Below are 17,863 nucleotides of genomic sequence, written 5' to 3'. Positions count from 1 at the left end.
AGACTTCAATAGGTGAAAATGGTTAGTAAGTGCATTTAGGTCATTAAAAAGAAACTGATGTAGAATCTGGGAGCAGAATAAAAAAATCAAAGTTCCTTTAACCCAAAACTGAATCTCCATTAACATATCAAATTATTTTATGGTCGAACAAGTACTGTTTCAATTTCATGATTTCGCACAAGACCCTAAATGCAGTTTAGCAATGAGACTGCAACCTTGAAGAGCCACAAAATTCTGGTGTAAACCTTTAGACTGAGACTGGACCAGTAATAAAAATACAAATAACAGTCAGACTTAGAAGAGAAAACGTCTGGACTATCTGTGAAAGTCTCCACAGCATCCACCCAGTAATGCTTCCGGCATTTTTCTATCTGTTCTTCTCTTGAATTCAAGTATGGAATCTACTTTCATGTTTGTATAAATTGAGCTGATGAAATTTAGCTTCTGCTTGTCTTAGAAGTTAAGTCAATAGTAAACATGTACTTTGGAATTTTATCTATTTGAACATTCACAGTCTGCTGCTAGTCTTTAAAAAATCTCAGAAGTTTTAGGTTAGTATAAAGGAAAATCATTATGATATTCACTAGAGAGAGAGAAGAAACATTGATCTTTAAACTTCAACTTGACAAAATCAATATAGTATGATCAAAGAAGAATCAATGAGTTGCTACAGTCATGGGTCAGTAACATTGGACTATAGCAACATTGGACTTGAATGTGGACTGATAATAGTATTTATCTTTTAACATTCACAGAAAGATCATGTACACAAACCTCAGCAGTTTCAGGATACTGTCAGATAAAGATGTTTTAATTCACATTTCAATTTTCACTGCTTAATCTCATACCTTATGGATCAAAGATGAATACATATTTTTTTTTTCAGGGCTGGAGAATTAGGCAGAAAAGTCATTACAGTTCTTTCTTTATCCAGTCTGGGTTAACAAGAAGCCCTCGGCTTTTTTTCTGACAGTGTTGCTTTGGGGACAAGAAAAAGTTAAATCAATACGTATTCCAAGGGCAATACTTTATATCTAGCACCATATCGGTAACTGGGAGCATTAGGAAAAAAAGTAAAAGAGATATGCTTAGCCACTCAGTCGCGTCCAATTCTCTGAGGCCTCGTGGACTGTAGCCCACCAGGCTCCTCTGTCCATGGGATTCTCCAGGCAAGAATCCTGGAGCGGAGTGTCATTTCCTCCTCCAGGAAATCTTCCTGACTCAAGGATCGAACCCTCATCTATTATGTCCCCTACATTGGTAGACAGATTCTTCACCACTAGCACCACTTAGGAAAAAAGTAAAAGAGGTAGTCTCTGCCTTAGGAAATGTACACACTTGTTGAAAAGTTTATGTGTGTACCTATACAGTATGAGTGGAGAAGGAAATGGCAACCCACTCCAGTGTTCTTGCCTGGAGAATCCCAGGGACTGCGGAGCCTGGTGGGCTGCCGTCTATGGGGTCGCACAGAGTCAGACACGACTGAAACGACTTAGCAGCAGCAGCAGCAGCATACAGTATGAGAAAGAGCCAGAATGAAAGAGAGAGACATGGAAGCTAAATACAGACAGCATTTGTACTACATACATTAGGATGCAAGAGGTGATTGTGAACATGAATTAACCAGAGAAGGCTTCATGGAGGAGAGGAAACCTTCAAACAAGAATAGCATTTACATAGTTACACTAGAGAAGAGAAAGTATTCCACATAAAAAGACTAGCATAAGCAAATACACTAAGATATTCCCTCCTTTTATTAATTCACTCAACAACCATTTAATAAGCACTTCACGCCAGGACTGGTAATCAGCAGTTTCAAAGATGAACTGAAAGAGGAAACCACCCTGCCTCCATTTACAGGAATGATTTAGGAACCGTTCAGTCTTCTAACCCAGTATCTACTCTGCAATCAGCTTTTGTTGAATGTTTATTGAAAGATTGATGCTTCTGCTATGTTCTCAATGCATCGTGTTTTTAAAATTTTTTTATTATTTTTTGGCCACACCCCACAGCATGTGAGATCTTCTTTTCCCCAACCAGGGATTGAAGCCCCACACCCTGAAGTGGAAGTGCAGCTTCCCAACCACTGGACTGCTAGGGAAATTCTGCACCTTCTCTTTTTTTTTTTGAAGCTTCTATTCAGTTCACCTGTCTTCTCATATCTTCCATGAGATTGTTTCCCACCTGCTGCTCTCACAGTTCACAGCATTAGCAGTTCCCGGGAGCAGACACTGGAAATCCAGCCAAGATGTGGGGGTTGATGAAGCTTAGCAATGAATAGACCGATAACCAGAGCCACCCAAGTGCAAGTTAAAGGGTGACTGTGATTTGAGGCAGTCAAGTACCACTGTCATCTGGCAGTCAGGAAACTGACTCCTGGGAGAAAATCAGGATAATGACCTGCCAGACCCTGTCAACTGGAGCTAAGTACGGGCAGACTTATCTCCTTGCCCCAAACCCAGAACAGTCAGGCCCCCATCCATTCTAAGAGCAGGGGTAGCTCCAGAGAACACTGTGAAGTGGGTCCTTGGTCATCAGTGCCGAGTTACCCTCTTCTTTGCTTCTCCTCTAGAGGCTCCTTCTTTGTCCAATTCTCTGTTTCTTTGAACCAGTCACAGGCTTCCCAGAGCTTCCTCCACAAGGTGGGTGGACCTTTCCTTGGTCCACATGGAGGCACGTGAATATTGCTGGAGAGAATCAAGCAGCTGGAAGGGTTGGATTCTGTATATTCATCATTACCTTCTGCTTCAATAGGAAAATAGAGGTCATCTCCCCTTCCCACCATGAAATGTGTCGCCCACTGAGTATACCTGTTCATTGTCTCCTCTCCTACCATTTCAACACAGAGTTGTTATTAAGAGCATGGAGTTAGACTACCAAGGTTCAAGGCCCAGCTCTAACACTTATCGTGGATAAATCATTTAGTCTCTCTGGGCCTTTCCTCAAGAGTGAAATAGGGGAAATTTTAGAACCAGCTTATCGGTTTGTTGCTGCTTTTAAGAGAAAGCCAACAACCACTACAATGATCCATAAAGCAAGCTCTAAGTTTATTCATTTGCTAGGCAAGGAAACATGCACCAGTGAAGATGTCCACTGAGGCTGGGAGGGGAGTGGGTATAAAAATATATAAAGGGGCAGGTGTGGCTCTTGGTGCTTATACTATTTAAGAGTAAAAGTTTGCACACTGGATAGAAAAGAATGTGTTCATAGGTCTGTGCAACTCCCAGTTCTCATCAATCAAGAAAGAATCTTTGGAGACTTCCCTGATGGTCCAGTGGTTAAGAATCCACCTTCCAATGAAGGGGCACTGCTTCAATCCCTGGTGAGGGAATTAAGGTCTCATATGCCAGGGGGCAACTAAACCCATGCACCGCAACTAGAGAACCCCACGCCTCGAGGAAGATCCAGCACAACCAAAAATTGACAAAAAAAAAAAAAAGGATCTTCAGTTAGATTCGATGAGAGTCTGCTGCACATTCACACGGAGTTCTGGGTCATTTATCCAGTTTTAACTGATTAAAACCAGTTGCCGTGAAATGTGTGCTGTGCTTAGTCGCTCAGTCATGTCAGACTCTTTGTGACCCCATGGACTGCAGCCTCCCAGGCTCCTCTGTCCATGGGGATTCTCCAGGCAAGATGACTGGAGTCGGTTGCCATGCCCTCCTCCCGGGGATATTCTCAACCCAGATCTCCCGCATTGCAGGCGGATCCTTTACCATCTCAAATGTTGCACTCCATTTTAATATTTTCTAACTAAGTGAAGTTGTAAGTGTGAATGTACTCTTATTCAGAGAATCAAATTATTTAATCCACGATAAAGAATGTGAGGGCTTCCTGGTGGAAGAGTGGACAAGAATCCGCCTGCCAATGCAGGGTACATGGGTTCAATTCCTGGTCCAGGAAGATTCCACACGCTGCAGAGCAACTAAGCCCCCGCGCCACAACTACTGAGCCCGAGTGCCGCAACTACTGAAGCCCACACCCCTAGAGCCTGTGCTCGCAACAAGAGAAGCCAACCACAGGGAGAAGTCCATGCACTGAAATGAAGACTAGCCCTCACTCACCAACTAGAGTAAGCCTGCGAGCCACAACAAAAACCCAGCATGGCCAAAAATAAATGAATAATAAAAAATAAAAATAAAGAAAGAAGGAAGAGGAAAAGGAATGGTACCGAAATAGAAAGAAAATTGGAGAAAGTAAATAAATAAAATACGATAAATCCTAGCTCTGCCAGTTATATAACGATGAACAATTTTCTTTTACCCCATCCTGAGTATCAGTGTTCTCCATACAAATATTTATCTTATCCTTAAGAAAAATGACATTTATTTTACTAGCTTGTTGAGTGAAATGAAAATCATGTTCTGGAAACGTTTTGTACAATGACTTGTACCAGTACTCATTAAATGCCAGAGCTGTTTCTTCTGAGTAATGAGTACTTGGCAGTTTATTATACTCTTTCTCAACTTTTCTGTATCTTGAAAATTTTTTATAGTAAAAAAAATTTTAGTTCCAGCTTCTCCCCTTTTTGGTCTTTGCTTCTTGCTGATTTAACCTATAATTTTGTGAATGAGCCTGGAGAAAGAGAACATTAAATGACTAAATTGTCTCCACAAGGATTTTCTTAAGGGATGCAAGCAGATGAAACATGAATTAGGAAGTTCTCAACCCCACTTTGCACTGAGATGTGTCACACAAATTTGAAACGCAGAAGTCCAGATTAACAAAAGCAATTGTTTGCCTTTGTCCCCTGTTTTCTGGGACAGCTGCCTGGGATCCTCACTCCGTGGTCACCACGTCTTTGCATATACACCCTAACCCGAAGTGTGGGTTGGATCTAGGGTGTCACGTCTAATAATAAGGATGCAATAAAGGTGATGGGGTGTCACTTCTCAGATTAAGTTATAAACAACTGTGGCTCTTCCTTGCTGGTTTTCTCTCTCGCTCTGGCTCTGCTCACCTGCTTGCTCTGGTGAAGCAAGGGTCCATGTTGTGAGCTGATCTTCGGAGTGACCGACAAGTAAGGAACTTGTATAGGAAGCCTCTGGCCAACAACCAAATGTGTGAACTTGGAAATGAATCCATTTATAATTGACCTGGAGATGACTGCAGCTCTGCTGACACCTTGATAATAGAAAGCGTAAATCACAGGAACCAGATAAGCAGCACCAGATTCCTGACCCAGAGACTGAGGGATAATATACATTGTTGCTTTAAGCTGTCAAATGTTGGGATAATTTTTTATACAGAAATACACAACTAAATACCCATGTCTTGACAAAAGTAATCACTGTAGAATGTCTATAAAGATCTTCTATGGATTCAAAATAAGATAAGCCTTTCCAGAAATCAACTTACACTCAATTTTTTGGAGAACACTTCTATTGCAGAAAGCATATTTATATATGCTTTATAGGAGTATATAGGAGTCACACTTACCACACAAATCATTCTTATAAAATTTAAAGTTTAAGTTAAAGTCACTTTACTGTACACCTGAAACTAACACAACATTGTAAATTAACTATACTAAAATGAAAAATTTTAATTTAAAGTTGCCTTAAGATTCTCCTTGTCTATTCATTTTTCCCAGTCAGTGTTATAGTCCCAGTTCTTCTACAGTAGGAGAAGGGAGAGGAAGGAGGAGGAACAGGAGGAGGAAGAGGAAAAGGAGAGAAAAAAAGAAGAAACAAACACAGAAGGGAAACAATGAAGTTTGCATGCCAAAAAGATTCACTGAGAAAAGTAACTTCCTACATTGATGTTTATTCTCTCCCTGAATCATGAAGAAACCTCCTGAATTTTCAGGAACAGTCAAAATTTCAAATCTTCTGCTCCACTTTCCCTTAGGTCAACCGATACTTGACAAATGACGCATAGTGATTTGATTTGGAAATAACGGGTCTCTAAAATCCTGAATTGCTCTTGAAGTAGGCTTGTGTCATTGGTGGGCACAGTATATCAACTTGCCTATTAATTATTCAGCAAGTTCCTCTGATAGTTTCAGCACTTTGCTATGACAGTCAAAAATGAGTGGAATCTTACAGAAGCATATAGCATATTTGGGGAGACTGAATAGCATATATGAAGGTACAGAGCAATCAATTAAATGGCTTCTGGATGCAAGAGATAGCTCAGTATTTCAAAAAAGGAAGGTATCCTTGAGAACTAAAGAAATCTGAGGAGTCTTCATGGGGCAGGAGGAGGACTTGAGATGGAACAAAAGAAGAGTTGACTTCACTTTTGCTGTTCATGGGCTTCCCTGGTGGCTCAGACAGTAAAGAATCTTCCAGCAATGAGGGAGAGGTAAGAGACATGGGTTTGACCCCTGGGTCAGGAAGATCCCCTGGAGAAGGGCATGGCAACCTACTCCAGTATTCTTGCCTGGAGAGCCCCATGGGCAGAGGAGCCTGGTGGGCTACAGTAGTCCATGGGGTCTTAAAGAGTTGACTGAGTGACTAACACTTTCACTTTTGCTGTTTAGAGTAAGGAGAAAATCAGTGTAAAGTCAAGATAAGACTGAGCAAGAAGTAGGTCTCTGGGGTATGCTAAGTCGCTTCAGTTGTGTCCGACTCTGTGCAACCCCATAGACGGCAGCCCACTAGGCTCCTCTGTCCCTGGGATTCTCCAGGCAAGAATACTGGAGTGGGTTGTCATTTCCTTCTCCAATGCATGAAAGTGAAAAGTGAAAGTGAAGTCGCTCAGTCAGCCCGACTCTTAGCGACCCCATGGACTGGAGCCTACCAGGCTCCTCCGTCCATGCGAATTTCCAGGCAAGAGTACTGGAGTGGGGTGCCATTGCCTTCTCTGGGGTATGGAGAAGTACAAAGTGGGACACAATAGAATCACAGAACAATTAAGAAAAGAGAACATAACAAAGGTGTACAAAGGTACCTCAAAAACTGAATATGAAGAATGTTCCTAGTTCAGTGCTATGTATCTGATCACTGTGAGGTTAATCACTTATTCCATGCCTATTACTTGCCAAGCACTATGTTAAGCACTACTACGTCTCATTTGCTCTTTATAAATAATATGTTTATTTTGTGCCCTTTACAAGAGAGATTCCCACGTGACACTAGTGGTAAAGAATCTGCCTGACAATGAAGAGACGTGGGTTTGATTCCTGGGTTGGGAAGACCCCCTGGAGCAGGAAATGGCAACCCGCTTCAGTATTCTTGCTTGGAAAATTCCATGGACAGAGGAGCATGGCAGGCTACACAATCCACAGGGCCAAGGAGAGTTGGACATGACTGAGCAACTAAGCACACAGACAAGAACCCTGAGGAGTTCAGAGAATTAAATAATTTACCTGAGGTCACAAGCAGAACCAAGATTTGTAATGAGTTCAGTTCAGTCGCTCAGTCGTGTCCGACTCTTTGCGACCCCATGAATCACAGCACGCCAGGCCTCCCTGTCCATCACCAACTCCCGGAGTTCACCCAAACCCATGTCCATCAAGTCGGTGATGCCATCCAGCCATCTCATCCTCTGTCATCCCCTTCTCCTCCTGCCCCCAATCCCTCCCAGCATCAGAGTCTTTTCCAATGAGTCAACTCTGCGCATGAGGTGGCCAAAGTACTGGAGTTTCAGCTTTAGCATCATTCCTTCCAAAGAAATCCCAGGGCTGATCTTCAGAATGGACTGGTTGGATCTCCTTGCAGTCCAAGGGACTCTCAAGAGTCTTCTCCAACACCACAGTTCAAAAACATCAATTCTTCAGCGCTCAGCTTTCTTCATAGTCCAACTCACATCCATACATGACCACTGGAAAAACCATAGCCTTGACTAGACGGACCTTTGTTGGCAAAGTAATGTCTCTGCTTTTGAATATGCTGTCTAGGTTGGTCATAACTTTCCTTCCAAGGAGTAAGCGTCTTTTAATTTCATGGCTGCAGTCACCATCTGCAGTGATTTTGAAGCCCAAAAAAATAAAGTCTGACACTGTTTCCACTGTTAAGCCATCTATTTCCCATGAAGTGATGGGACCAGAGGCCATGATCTTCGTTTTCTGAATGTTGAGCTTTAAGCTAACTTTTTCACTCTCCTCTTTCACTTTCATCAAGAGGCTTTTTAATTCCTCTTCACTTTCTGCCATAAGGGTGGTGTCATCTGCATATCTGAGGTTATTGATATTTCTCCCAGCAATCTTGATTCCAGCTTGTGCTTCTTCCAGCCCAGCGTTTTCATGATGTACTCTGAGAAGTTAAATAAGCAGGGTGACAATATACAGCCTTGACATACTCCTTTTCCTATTTGGAACCAGTCTGTTGTTCCATGTCCAGTTCTAACTGTTGCTTCCTGACCTGCATATAGGTTTCTCAAGAGGCAGGCCAGGTGGTCTGGTATTCCCATCTCTTTCAGTTTATTGTGATCCACACAGTCAAAGGCTTTGGCATAGTCAGTAAAGCAGAAATAGATGTTTTTCTGAAACTCTCTTCCTTTTTCCATGATTCAGTGAATGTTGGCAATTTGATCTCTGGTTCCTCTGCCTTTTCTACAACCAGCTTGAACATCTGGAAGTTCACAGTTGACATATTGCTGAAGCCTGGCTTGGAGAATTTTGAGCATTACTTTACTAGCATGTGCTGCTGCTGCTGCTAAGTCACTTCAGTTGTGTCCGACTCTGTGTGACCCCATAGACGGCAGCCACCAGGCTCCCCCATCCCTGGGATTCTCCAGGCAAGAACACTGGAGTGGGTTGCCATTTCCTTCTCCAATGCAGGAAAGTGAAAAGTGAAAGTGAAGTCGCTCAGTCGTGTCCGACTCTTCACAACCCCATGGACTGCAGCCTACCAGGCTCCTCCATCCATGGGATGTGAGATGAGTGCAACTGTGCAATAGTTTGAGCATTCTTTGGCATTGCCCTTCTTTGGGATTGGAATGAAAACTGACCTTTTCCAGTCCTGTGGCCACTGCTGAGTTTTCCAAATTTGCTGGCATATTGAGTGCAGCACTTTCACAGCATCATCTTTCAGGATTTGAAATAGTTAAACTGGAATTTCATCACCTCCACTAGCTTTGTTTGTAGTGATGCTTTCTAAGGCCCACTTGACTTCACATTCCAGGATGTCTGGCTCTAGGTCAGTGATCACACCATCATGATTATCTGGGTTGTGAAGATCTTTTTTGTACAGTTCTGTGTATTCTTTCCACCTCTTCTTAATCTCTTCTGCTTCTGTTAGGTCCATACCATTTCTGTCATTTATTGAGCCCAACTTTGCATGAAATGTTCCCTTGGTATCTCTAATTTTCTTGAAGAGATCTCTAGTCTTTCCCATTCTTTTGTTTTCCTCTATTTCTTTGCATTGATTGCTGAGGAAGGTTTCTTATCTCTCCTTGCTATTCTTTGGAACTCTGAATTCAGATGCTTATATCTTTCCTTTTCTCCTTTGCTTTTTGCTTCTCTTCTTTTCACAGCTATTTGTAAGGCCTCCCCAGACAGCCATTTTGCTTTTTTGCATTTCTTTTCCATGGGGATGGTCTTGATCCCTGTCTCCTGTACAATGTTACGAACCTCTGTCCACAGTTCATCAGGCACTCTATCTATCAGATCTAGTCCCTTAAATCTATTTCTCACTTCCACTGCATAATCATAAGGAATTTGATTTAGGTCATACATGAATGGTCTAGTGGTTTTCCCTACTTTCTTCAATTTAAATCTGAACCTGGCAATAAGGAGTTCATGATCTGAGGCACAGTCAGCTCCTGGTCTTGTTTTTGCTGACTGTATAGAGCTTCTCCATCTTTGGCTGCAAAGAATATAATCAATCTGATTTTGGTGTTGACCATCTGGTGATGTCCATGTGTAGAGTCTTCTCTTGTGTTGTTGGAATAAGGTGTTTACTATGACCAGTGCATTCTCTTAGCAAAACTCCATTAGCCTTTTCCCTGCTTCATTCCACATTCCAAGGCCAAATTTAGGAAAGAACCAATATGACTCCATATTGGATCTGTTTCTTTTACTTTAACTTTTGTATTCTATTGTTTCTGCTACAAGTTAAGAATGTTGCCTATAGCCTGACATACACAGGACAGCCCATTCTTAAAGCTCTGACCTTTAAAAAATATGACTTTTCCATTCATACAGAGATAAAAAGTTGAAAAACAGAGAACATTTGCCTTGTTGGAGGTTTAGAAGAGCATCATGACCTGACCTGCATGAACAGCTGCAAGAACGAATTCTGATATCAAGAAGTTTGCAAAAATTAACCACACCCTCTCCCTTTTTAATATAAAAGAAGCCTGAATTCTAACTTGGGTAAGATGTTTCTTTGGGACACTAGTCCACCAACTTCATCTGCTGGACTTCCAGATAAAGTTGCTATTATTTGCCCCAACAACTTGTCTCTCAATTTATTGGACTGTGGTGAGCAGTACCAGCTTGGACTTAGTAACGATTCAAGTCCAGGTATGACTGACACCAAAGCCCATGCTCCTAGCCATCATTCCAGCCTAATGTTAAGTACAGAAAAGAGCCCAAGAAACATTAGTTCTGAAACTCGTCTTCAGACTCTTCACAGGCAATGTCCTCCCTGGCCCACCTGAGAGTTCCACCCAATGGGCAGTGAAGACAGATCAAGTGTAGGGGTGCTGCACAGGGTAGGGGGCACATGCCCTTCTAGTCTTGGCCATGGAACTCTTGCAAAGCCGCTGACTCTTGTTTGCTCTGTGTGGTTTTTAAGGTCATCAGTTCAGTTCAGTTCAGTTCAGTCGCTCAGTCGTGTCCAACTCTGTGCGACCCCATAGACGGCAGCCCACCAGGCTCCCCCATCCCTGGGATTCTCCAGGCAAGAATACTGGAGTGGGTTGCCATTGCCTTCTCCAATGCATGAAAGTGAAAAGTGAAAGTGAAGTCGCTCAGTCATGTCCAGCTTTTAGCAACCCCATGGACTGCAGCCTACCAGGCTCCTCCGTCCATGGGATTTTCCAGGCAAAAGTACTGGAGTGGGTTGCCATTGCCTTCTCCCACATGGTAACCTCTAAATTCTATGTGCAGTCTTTGTTTTGCCTGCAAAAGGCTTACTTCTTGTGACCACACCAAAAATATCCTATCACAATGATGGAATGTATTGATTTCAAACATTCTTTTCTTTTAGGTCTGAGCTACTATCCTACTACCTACTAAACATACTTTTGTTCTCCACGGATGTTACAACAAATACACGCAGGCAATTTCATTAAAAATTATAGTCATCCATCCCTTACATGCAGAATAAAGACATGATACAAACGAACGTATTTACAAATCAGACTCACAGACTTAGAGAACGAACTTACCGTTGCCAGGGGGAAGGCTAGGGGGAAGGGATAGGGACTTTGGGATGAACAGGTACACATTGTTATATTAAAAATGGATAAGCAACAAGGATGTACTGTGTAGCACAGGGAACTCTGCTAAATGCTATGTGGAAACCTGGATGAGAGGGAGTTTGGGGGAGAATTGGTACATGCATATGTATGGCTGAGTCCCTTTGCTGTCTACCTGAAACTACCAAAATATTGTTAATCTCCAATACAAAATTAATAGTCTAATAAAAAATAAATTTAAAAAATTATATTTCAGCAATTACTATTTAATACCATGATGCTCACTTTGGGCTTAAGTGCAAAGCCTCAAGACAAAATGGAACCTCTAACTTATTTTGCAAAGGAGATAAATGACAAAAGACATGTGAATTTTTAAGACCCTAGAAGGCTCATTTCTATTACTCCTAATTCAACTCTCATACTTCACCTGGTGGTGTTCAAGACATTTCTATAAAGAGAAAATATCTCACCATCTCCAGAGACTTCAATATTCTTTTATTCCAGAGAAACCAAAATACTTCCTATTTTTATTAATTGGACATTGCTTCTGTCTTGCTTTGTTTTTCACTGACTGATTTATTGAAATCAGTTTCATAAAATCCTTTGAGCAATAGTCCAAAAATGCAGTGTTGTGTTTAATCTATTTCTATGACAAAGTAAACTGCTTTCCTCAATATTTTAAGTATAAATGTTTTCTTATTGTCTTCATCCTCCATATTCACTTCTGGGAATGTTATTACTCATGAAAGCTCTTCCTCATTACAGATAATGAGAAGCACAAACATCTTGGATCTCCTAAAGTAGAATCATGAGAATGTTCCAGAGTACGTGTGGGTTAGATTACAGATAAGTCTTCTACATGTCAACATACATATTATAAGAAACTGGAATGGGGCTTAGATTTTATTTTCTTCCAGAATTTGAGATCCCATTCACTGCATTCTTCTATTTCAGAATTTGGAATACTGAGGGAGATTACTCAGTCAGAAACTGAAGGGTTAGAGACTTTACCATATTTGCAAGCTTACTAGTAAGGCTGCTCAGAGAAGGCAATGGCACCCCACTCCAGTACTCTTGCCTGGAATATCCTGTAGACGGAGGAGCCTGGTAGGCTGCAGTCCGTGGGGTCACTAAGAGTCGAACATGACTGAGCGACTTCACTTTCACTTTCACTTTCATGCATTGGAGAAGGAAATGGCAACCCACTCCAGTATTCTTGCCTGGAGAATCCCAGGGACGGGGGAGCCTGGTGGGCTGCCATCTATGGGGTCGCACAGAGTCGGACGTGACTGACAGCAGCAGCAGCAGTAAGGCTGCTATGTACGGTTTTATATACATAGATAGAGGAACATACACCCTTTGGACACAGACAAAACTCTTTATTAATAAGAAAGAACATAAGAAAATGAACATCCAAAGCAGTATCTTGCATCAGTTCCCAAAGCCCCAATCCCCACAAGGTGATACAATGGGGACCAGATGTCACATAGGCAGTCACTGGAGTGCATCACAAGAGAGAAATCCCCAAATTAGGAAAAACTGACTTTTTTTTTTACTATTTTATTTCTTTTTTAATAACTCGATGGTATTCTTTACTATCTTTACCAAAACAAAAATCTCCAGCAGGAAAAATTGATTTATATAAGGCTACTGCCGACCTGCCCATTGTCCCCTCCAGAGGAAGAAAGAGGTTTTATTTTTCCTCTGGAATGTAAGCAAATCTCTCCAAGGAGAGGAAGACTTTTTACTAACCTGGAATGCATCTGGGGAGGGAGATATTTCTAAGCTTTCTTATCTCTAGCTTCCAAGGTCATTTGCTCTTGAAACATCCTTGATGTTTCAAGCAAACAGAAGTATGGGAAATACCACAAAGAACTGCCTTCCAAAACAGATAGGACTGGGGACAGAAGTGAATATTGCCTCAAGAAAGCAGTTCACCCCCAAGAAAGCCCCCAAGTCTCAGGACTCTCCCCAGAACAGCCCGTACCTGCAGGCTCTGGACTCTAGGCTGCAAGTTCACATCCCAACACTAAATCAGGGAGAAGCCAAATCCCAAAACCTGATGGATTTATCAGCTAAGAACCAGAAAAGACCTGGCAGAGAGGGGGAAAATCCAAATACGAAATCGATAGGACAAAAATTAGAAAAAAATCAAATAGTAAGAGGTACTTGGGAGACAATGGTTACTAGAGAATTTTCTAAGCTGATCTGAGTGCCTCATTACATTCTTATAGGAGATGCATGGCCTCAGACAAGGCAGGTATAAAATGGTTTAAAGTACCTATAAGTTTAGACAATATCCCTAGAGTATAGAGATTGCTCAGAGAGCCTTCAGATAAAGCCAAAGGAGAAATAATATTATCCAAGATGGATTCAGAGTGGAAGAGAATTTATCCTGTAATGTGCCTGTCCACAGACCATACGGTCAGACTCCTTATTATGCAGACAGACCTTCTGCCAGAAGGAGCTCACATCAGCAGGCCCCTCCCCAGCACAATTATGATCAACTAAGACACTTTATTAGCATGTCTTCATTTCTCAGGGTAAAAAACTGGTCTGAAATGGGACAAGCTATCATTGACAACCCAACGTACCAATCCACGGACCACTTAGAAACATCAAAGTGGTTCTTTGGCAAGAATAGCTTTGAAACTGGGTTATGCTTTCGGCAACAGATCACCGAGCGTTCCTAAAAAATTAAAAGCATCTTGTCTGGGGAAGAGGTATTACTTCTATTTTCTAACTAAGGTATTTTCTGGTGTTCTGGGGAGAGCTAAGATGCAGTCTCTTCAGGCTTTCATTTGCTGAGAAAAATGGCCCTTCAGACTCCTTGTGATATTTTGGGAACATTAAGCTGAGTAAAATTTGGGGTCATCTAACAGGTTAATGATCCAAATCATTAAACTGACTACACTAATCTCCCTTCCCACAAGAACTATGTCAGTCGCTTGACTTCTAAAAATGAGGACACTGGGAAAGAGAAGCTGAGATGGGAAAAACTGTGGGCAGCTGGTGTGCTCTTTAAAGTTCACATTCTAATTTAAGAGAAAGAAAGTTTACAGGGGTCTTCTCTCTTCATGCAAGCTACATATTTTTATATCACATATTTTAAAAATTATATCTATATTTCTGCATATATATATATATATATATATACACACACACAATCATATCTGACTCTTTGCAACCCCATGGACTGTAGCCTGCCAGGCTCCTCTGTCCATGAAATTTTTCAGACAAGAATACTGGAATCGTTACCATTTCCTTCTCCAGGGGATCTTTCAGACCCAGATATCAAACCTTCATTCCTTGCATCTCCTGCACTGGCAGGCAGAATCTTTACCACTGAGCCACCAGGGAAGCCCCTATACTACACTTGATCTTAGCCAAAAGGTCGAGAAGCTATATATAGATATACAAAAGTTTTTGCTTTGCTTTTAGAATACTAGTGCTATGGCACCCCACTCCAGTACTTTTGCCTGGAGAATCCCATGGACGGGGAAGCCTGGTAGGCTGCAGTCCATGGGGTCGCTAAGAGTCAGACACGACTGAAGCGACTTAGCAGCAGCAGCTATGAATTAAGCATCAACTGCTTGGCTTATTGTCCACCTCTCTTGTAGTTAAATTATGCTTTATGGACTCTGATTACATTAAGTTCCCTTGGTAAACCAGCCATTATATCTGTGTTTGTGTATCTTTGCTGCATTCAATGTTGTATTCACAATCCTCTCAGTCTTCTAACCTTTAGAAGTATATACTGAGCCTTTATATTATTCAAACTCAGATTTTTCCATGGGTATTGTTCAATCCTTGAGATCTGGGACAAGGTTAAGTGTGCTAGAAACAATGCTTCTAAGTCCTTACCTTTCCCTATTTCCTATGTGTGTTCAAAACATTAACTCTTAAGAATACATTTCTCCACTAAAAATAAGATTTCCCCAGATAAGTTTTGATGATTATCCAAGGTGGACAAACCCAGAGTAGCCACAAGCAGGTCAGTCTTAACACAAAGGACATACCACAAATGAGTGGTGAGTCTACCCTGGAAAATAAATTTCTACCAAGAGCAGTGGTACTCAGGCATCATCCAATATTATAAAGAAGGAAATCCTGTCTCTCTTAAATAAAATCCAGAACCTCTAAAGTTCATAGCTGGGAAGTGCAAATCCAGATAGGAAAGGTCTCGGGGAAAGTGACTTGTGTTATTCCTACTATATGGTAGGCAGAATTCTAAGATGACCCCTGAATAGCGTGTAATCCCCTCTCCTTGGAGTATGGTAGAATCTGTGAATATGATGAGATAGTACTCCTGGGATAAGGTTATATTATATGGCACAGTGGACTTTTTAAAATTATATTACATAAAATTTACCATCTTAACAACTCTAAAGTGAACAGTCCAGTAATGTTAAGTATATACATGTTGCTGTGCCACAGATCTCCAAAAGTTTTTCTTTTTCTTTTTTTAATATTTATTTATTTGACTGTATTGAGTCTTAGTTGTGGCACATGAGCTTCTCTCTAGCTGTGGCATGCCAGCCTTAGAGCACAGGGCTTAGCTGCCTTGAGGCATGTGGAGCCTAAGTTCCCCGACCAGGGATCGAACCCATGCCCCCTGCATTGGATGGTGGATTCTTAACCACTGGACTACCAGAGAAGTCCCCAGTCATCAACCATCTTGATTTCAACTTCATGAGACCCTCAACAGAGGACTCAGTCAAAACTTTTCAGACTGCTGACATACAGAAATGGCAAGATAATAAATTTCCGCTATTTTGAGCTGCTGAATTCATGATATTTATTACACAGAAAGATAAAACTAATACACCTTGATCACACCCTCCTCTTTCAATGAGGTCATTCTAATCACTGAGGCCATTAGACAACTGGACTTCATGGCTCCTTTGTCCTGTCCAAAGTTGAGATGGAATGAAACATTTTTCCTTTTTTTCTCTTTTTTTAAATTTCATGTATTTACTTACTTTTGGCTGCCTGGGTCTTTGTTGCTGAGCATGGGCTTCCTCTAGTTTCAGCAAGCGGGAGCTACTATCCAGTTGCAGTGCAGGGGCTTCTCAGTGCAGTGACTTGTCTCTTTGTGGAGCACGGTCTCTAAAGCACTCGGGCTCAGCAGTTGTGGCTCACGGGTTCTAGAGGGCAGGCTCAGCAGTTGTGGCCCACGTGCTTAGTCTCCCCCACCATGTGGAATCTTCCCAGACCAGGGATCAAACCCATGTCCTCCACATGGACAGGTAGATTCTTAACCTCTGGACCACCAGGGAAGTCCTCTCTCTTTACTTATCTTTAGGGAGGAACTTTTAAATCAACCTATAAAGTTTGTTATAGGTAACATGTATACATGGTTCACAAATCAAACTATGTAACAGCATGTGTACATCTCTCTCTGCCACTGTTACCCCTCATCGCCCTTTGCATGTGGTCACCTGCAAACCCTCTCCCCAGGGAACCACTGCTACTAGCTTCTTAACATCCTCCCTGAGTTATTGTAAATGTGTATATGTGACCCAAAAAAAAAAACTGTTAATTACTCCCAATGTTAATTCTCTTCTTCTCAGATAGCAGTAGAATTTTTAATGGAGCAAATGGGTGCCAGGAATAAAAACTACACTGCCCAGGGTTCAATATAGCTAGGTGCGACCAGGTGTGGCAGGTTCCAGGAATCTTCTTTGCCCATTGTCCCTTCTGCTTCTCATCTTCCATCCCACTGCCTGAAAGGGGATGCTCCCTTGGACCAAGGACAAGGCCATGCCTCAAGAACGGAGGGCAGGTGAGCTAGAAGGAAACTAGCCCTGTGAGTGTGTCAAGTAACAGAGCCCTGTCTCCATTCTGGAATACCTTCCTCCAGATATTTACAAGGAGAGATGATTTTTTATCTTTTTTTTTTTTTGCAAGGCAAGTGGGATCTTAGTTTCCCAACCAAGGATCAAAACTGCACCCGCTGCATTGAAAGCGCAGAGTCTTAACCACTGGACCACCAGTCCCGCAAATTTTATCTTTTTTAAGCCACTGTTCTTTTTGAGTATTATCACTTGAAGCTCAATCTAATTCTTAACTAATACAATATTTTTAAAACTATGAAGATAAAGTCTCCCTTACCTTTTCTGTTACCAAAATAATAGAAGATTAGATAATTCAATATTACATTGTTCCATATTTTGCTTCTTTGACTTAAGGACTTATCTTGTAGGTCTTCCCATTTCGTACTGCCAGGGAAGACAAGACATAGATGGCACACTACAAACAGGTGTTAAGGGAAAAATAACAGCACTATTTATAAAGATTTGGGCAGGCTTAGGAGACATCAATAAGGGAAGAGGAAGCCACGGTGGAAAGCCACTAGTAATTTTATACCTGAAAAGATAAGTCAATGGACTGGTTATAAGAACTCAGATTTATTGCTACAGGACAGGGCTACCCAACAGAAGTATGGCTTTTGATTTAAAAAATAGCTGCTTCCAACCTTCACCTCAGCAGGGAGGGAGCCTGAGGAATATCCTAATTGCTTTCTTCCTATTCTCCAATCTCCTGCTGGTGC

The sequence above is a fragment of the Bos grunniens genome, chromosome 23 (assembly GCF_055505025.1).
Source record: "Bos grunniens cultivar Pamir isolate PY7600 chromosome 23, Bosgru_T2T1.0, whole genome shotgun sequence".
NCBI classification, from domain to species: domain Eukaryota; kingdom Metazoa; phylum Chordata; class Mammalia; order Artiodactyla; family Bovidae; genus Bos; species Bos grunniens.
Note: the sequence above shows the minus strand (reverse complement) of the source record.